This window comes from Crassostrea angulata, chromosome 4 (genome assembly GCF_025612915.1).
Source record: "Crassostrea angulata isolate pt1a10 chromosome 4, ASM2561291v2, whole genome shotgun sequence".
Taxonomy (NCBI): domain Eukaryota; kingdom Metazoa; phylum Mollusca; class Bivalvia; order Ostreida; family Ostreidae; genus Magallana; species Magallana angulata.
This window is the reverse complement of record NC_069114.1, coordinates 19,628,355-19,634,845: the sequence shown is the minus strand read 5'-3', so window position 1 is coordinate 19,634,845 and position 6,491 is coordinate 19,628,355.

Here is a 6,491-nt window from a genome sequence, read left to right as displayed (position 1 = left end):
TATATTCCTATGTAAAACTTGATCCCCCCATTGTGGCCCCACCCTACCCCCGGGGACCATGATTTGAACAAATTTGAATTTACACTATCTGAGGATGCTTAGTTTGAGCTTTTCTGGCCTGATAGTTTTTGAAAAGAAGATTTTAGATTTTCTCTATATATTCCTATGTAAAACTTGATCCCCCTCTTGTGGCCCCTCCCTACCCCTGATGACCATGATTTCAACAAATTTGAATCTACACCATCTGAGGATGCCTCCACTTTATTTTGAGCTTTTCAGGCTGAATAGTTTTTGTGAAGTAGATTGTTGAAAAATACCAACAAATTTTTAATAGTTCTCAATTATCTCTCCTTTAAAGAGGGCGTGGCCCTTCATTTGAACAAACTTGAATCCCCTTTACCTAGTGATGCTTTGTGCCAAATTCGGTTGAAATCTGCCCTGTGGTTCTTGGGAAGAAGATGAAAATGTGAAAAATTTACAACAACAACGACAACGACAGACAACGAACAAATTGTGATCAGAAAAGCTCACTTGAGCCTTTGGCTCAGGTGATCTAAAAATAATGGGTGTCTGTTTTGTATAAAAACTAAGTAAATTGAGCCATTTTTAAGGAACATCCTGCGTAAAATAGTATAGTCTGTTTCACTATTGGTGCTATTACTAGGTCAGGCGCGGATCGAAAATAAACCTTTAGGGGGGATCTCTACTAAATATGTTAATTGTTGCAACAGAAGAAAAAAGTATTTTTTGTATTGTCACATTTATTCCTAGAACACATTTTATCCACCAATTAATGAAGATAAACTTTAAAATCAATAAACCTCTAGATTTTATATTTGACTACAAGTACCTAGATTCTATGAAATAGACTATGAACACGAGACACGATTTTTACTGCGAAACTGAAAGGGTCAAATAAAAACACGTGGTCTAAAATTTAAATGACAATAGCGTCGCAGGGATGTGAGTGTAATTCGCGGTTCGTTCTCTCTACAAAACCCTGGCAATGCCGTAAAACCGAAATCCTCTGGATATTTAGACTCATACATTTGGTTATATTCTCTCCTTTTGAATCTGATTTCTATTCGACCTTCAGACATAATTCCGGAGTCACTTTTCCGAACAGTTTAATGTGCTGGAGTCTAGATCTTCTATTTTATATCCTCTCTAAGTTTCATCGAGTGTTCAAAAGTCTTTTTAGCTCCTCAAACTCCGCTTCAGTCCTCTCTTTTTTCTCGGTAATGTTTTCCAATGCCATTTTTTATAGTAAAAATACAAGATTATTCTTAAATAAAAAAAAATTAAAAAAAAGACAATCAAATGTGGCCCTACGTTGGGCGCAAAATTTTGTAACGCGTCTACCTGAACACAATATTATATATAACGGGTCCCCTTAGATACCTTGCTGAGGTGTTTGATTTCTATGATAATTGTTTAAGATATATGTTAAATTTTCTTGTCGCTTTCTAGCGTTTATTGATTCAAAACTCAATAAAATGTAAATATATTAATGTATTGGCTCTAGCCGAAATCTACGCATCACTCCGAAGCACTCCGTCGATTCTACCAGTCACTTCAAGTGACCCGTCGCTTCTATCGGTCGCTTCAAATAACCCTACGAAGCGGCCTTGTAACTGAAATCAAATGTCTACTCACTAAATCTAAAAAGCAACGCTGACGAAGACAAGTTAATTCTATATACCAGTAATATTGTTCTGCAAATCGCTGAGCAATATTTGACTTATGAACAATAACCTTACCTCGAAGTATTCTCTTCAGCGTCTTAACTGCAAATGACTGGAGACTCTGGTTATTAACGGATTTATACGTACACTTTGATCGCGTTAAATGAGATACTCGGAACAATCAGAGATTTGGGCATTTGTGACTTCAGAATGTCTCTCGGTACTCACCACCCATTTTCATTTACCATTAATCTTACGAAAGAAAACCAGTTAATGGATATGTGCAGCCATCTTGTACATTTGAAAATAGAAAGGTAAACATTTCTTGAATTCGCTTGTTTCTGCCCAAAACTGTTGTCAAAAGATAAGAACTTAGTATGCCTAAGACCTTTTCAACAAAATCAAGAAAAAGGGGCTGGCTCCTTTAATTAGGGGCCTATACAATCGTAAACTCTACAAATAACTTAAAAAATAGAAAAATGTGTAATGCGTTATACATGTAGAAGCTGTTGTTCGTAACAATATCTGTCAGAGAAAAACAATTGCCACGCCTACTTATTACGTTATTAGGGATTTTAAGGGGCCAAAATACTTAAACTTTGACGCGATATATCTAGAGAAGGAGACATATTTTGTTAAGGATTGTAGGAGAGAAAATGTCTGTATTGATAATACTAATCGATTCCACCAATGTCTGTCCCCATTAAGGTTCTAGAGGGCTTGCCCCTTAAATATTCAATCGTTTGCATCTCAAAAATGAACAACAATTTAAGATAAGTATAAGAACAAAAAGAGTGAGTATTTGTGAGCCCTTTTGAATGAACTAAAGAAAAGGGGGCTGGTCCCTTAATTTAGGGGCCAAGACACTCGTAAAGGTTTTTACACAAAACTAAAAAACGATCAAGATTCTGTAATGCTTTATAAATGCAAAGTTGTTGATCGTAACAATATCATTTTGTAAAACTCATTGCCACAACCAGGGGGGGGGGGGGGGGGGGGTGAGGGGGAATTCTGAAAATTTCATTAATATTTTAATCGTATCGTTTAAAAAATTGAACAGAAGACCTACTCGTTACTCGTAACGAGATCGTATCTAGTTATTGTTATTTTTCCCCCCACAAATTTTGTGCATGCGATTTCTCGACACCTATCTAACCGATTTACACAATTTTTTCATAGATGATAGAAAGTGATCTGAATTATTTTTGCTTTCAATACTTTTGCCGTCGTCACTTCCGGTACCGATTTATTGCTGATTCTGTCACTTTTTCGACCCATTTTGTGCACGTTTCGTCTCAAAAACTATCAGAGATATGAATATGGAATTTTCAGGATAGGTTGACCATTGTCTGAAGTTGTGCATATTGTTTTTTTTTACGCCATTGGCGCCGTTCTTAAGAGCTCACTATGGCTCGAAAATTGGGTACGAATTTTGTTTCCTTTCTTTGTACATCGAGATGGCTCGATCGATTTTCTTGAAAATTTTAGGAGTGATAGAAATAAATCGAGTATCAAATTTTTAATTTTTTCAAAGTTTATTTCCTGTTTCGGCGGCGTGGAAGGGCCAGATGAAAAAAAAAAATTTATTCGTTCGGACGAATAAGTTATTTGTTCGGACGAATTACGATTTGTTAGGACGAATAAGTTATTTGTTCGGACGAATTACGATTTGTTCGGACCAATAAGTTATTCGTCCGGACGAATAAGTTATTTGTTCGGACGAATTACGATTTGTTCGGACGAATTAGGATTTGTTCGGACAAATAAGTTAATTAGGATTTGTTCGGACGAATTAGCTATTTCTTCGGACGAATTAGGAATTGTTCGGACGAATTGGCTATTTGTTCGGGCAAATTAGGATTTGTTCGGACGAATAAGTTTTTTGCTCGGAAGAAGAAGTTATTTGTTCAGACGAATTAGGATTTGTTCGGACAAATAACGTATTTGTTCGGACGAATTAGGATTTGTTCGGACGAATTAGAATTGTCTTTGGTGGTTTATCAAGGATAATAAACAGTGATGTACACTAGGCAAATATATAAACAACTTAGCTTTTATTTTCATTAATCACTTCCGTTCGTCCGTTTCTGGTCTCGAGCCAAAAAACCTAGCTTCAACCGGAATCTCAGATTTGGCTGTGAGTTTCAATATTAAATCGTATCGTATAAAACAAAATCGGACGGAAGACCTACTCGTTACTCGTAACGAGATCTAGTTACATATTTCTTTTTGAACATAAACTAAAATACGCTATCTTTATGATGCATGTATTTTAACAAACTTTAGAATTTTCATTATGATATTCCCCCTCCAAAATAATTTTCCTCAAGATTTAACATTCAATATAATTTAAATTTTATTCGGATGTTCGCTGTTATTCAGGATGGCTCATACATGTATTTACAACAAAAAGAGTTTACTAAAATCTTGCAAAACATATTCATAAAATTGTAACAGACAGAAGAAATGAATAATAAAGGATTAAAATACAAAATAATATACTAGTATCTTATGGTATATACAATTGTAGAGTCTTTTCTTTACAATATTATTTCACAGTAATATATGAGCATTTCCACATTTATATGTATGCTATGTTTATTTATAATTCACATTATACATCAAGATCCTTACGTATGTCAGAAGTAAGCATAATAGTCATTAGCATTACAATTGTAAGCTGCAGAAACAAGAGGATAAAGATTAAAATATGATTTAAATGTTACAAAATATTCTATGTACCAACAATGTATAGATTTTTTTATACTCAAATCTAACAAATTATTAACCATTGATCTGTGTGTTACATAAGTAGTAATGATTAAGTCAAGATGATTTAGGGACGTTTTTGTTTTGCATTCAATTGCATGTATATAGAATTATATCAAAGTTGTGCATATTACTTTGATTTAAAGGGGCATGGTCACGAATTTGGTCAAACATCATTTTTCTGATTTTAATGTTTACAATCCTTCAGTAAGGCATATTTAATAGCCAACTAAAATTTGAGTGTTATCCTTTGAGATATAAGCGAGTTACAGAGCTTAAAATTCTTTACTATGTTAACAAAGCTTTTGTTTCCTTTTTGAATGTTGAAGTGAAAATTCCAGTTTTAGACCTAAAATGAATGAGCTAAACATTAGGAACTGTTTAGTTATGCATAACATGAATAAAAACATAGACAAATCAGCTGAAAAAGATTTTCACTACTACATTGAACCTATGTAAACACAAACAAGACAAGAGCCTTGTTTATATGGCAAAGAATTGTGAGCCCTGTATCTTGCTTACATCTCTACGACTGACTCTCCAATTTTATTTGATCATTAGAAATTCATTCCTGAAACATTGTAAAAAATAGAAGATTTTAATAAACTCTTTTCCGTAATTAAAAAAACCAAATCCATACACAATGAGGAAATTATGTGACAATTAAAGAACAATTATCATAAAAGAATAACTGTTGTAATAATATAAGCAATATTCATTGGTGAATGAATTGTCAATCGAAGAATGATACATGTAAATATTTTCGTGAAAAAAGACAAAGAGGGCAGGTAACGTAGGAATATGAATACTTCTTATTTACATTTCTGGGCGAATGTGATTTTTTAAAAAAAACATCATTTTACGTTAGTTTTGTTTTCCTCTACGTAATACGTTTACATCGATATTCTAAACATTTGTTGTAATATTGTACTTGTGATCATGAATATACTTTATTTTTTTAAGAAAATGTTTAAAGAGTACCTGACTATAGTAAATCTAAAAATCTCTAAATTATCTTAATATAGATAATAAACACTGATTAAATATCATAAGAAGAGATTATTTCTAAGAGTGTTTATGAGGGGTTCGGGCTCATTTTAGGGGTTTATACCTCCTTGATTTTGATCATACGAACTTAGAAACACACGCGTTAAGTACAGTAAGTTTCTTAATATTTATAACAAGGATCTGATGGCTTCTATTATTATATCTTAACTTACATTTTAAGAAATTCTTTTGTTATAACTTGGATACAATTATTTAAATTTAAAATGGCTATACGTTAAGATTAAAAAAAGTCAAGGTTAAAGAGTTTGCTAGATCTAACTCATGTCATGATCATCTTGTTTCATGTTTGAAGTCTTTTAGTTAAGGAATTTAGAGTTATCTTCTAAATATTTTTCCTGTTGACATTGATAAGTTGAATTTTTTTTTCCGAAGTGCGAAAGTTATATACCAAATCTACTCAATTTGAATTGTTTTCAAAGTGGGTTATGAAGGAACATAAAATTTTTTCATCGAGACTCTGAACTGTGAAAAATATGTATAAATCACAAATTCTGGAATTGAATTTCTAATTTGTAGATAGTGTGGTGATTCGTCAGATCAAAAACCAGAACATCATTTAATTGATTACAGGAATTAGGTCTTCTACCCCTTATCCTTCAATTCATATTAATGATATTCAGAACTTGGCCATGGAGTATATGTATAAGAATGCAAAAAATACGCTTTGTTGTAAATAAAGTACATTGATATTGAAAAAAACGAGCTGGTCAAACAAATTTTTTTCTAACGGTACGTTAAAGAATCTGTAAGTGTTTCAACCTATAATTACACCCTCTTTTCAAATTGCAATCAAATAATTCAATTCATTAAAATAAGTTACATTAACAAACGTTGAATTACGGTAAACTAAAAAATAAGCATTAAGGTATGAGTTGTTTACTCTCGGACTGATATTCTAAATATCATATTGTTTTTGATAAACATAACTAAAGTATCCTTTTTTCATATCATGTTTGTTTACTAGATCAT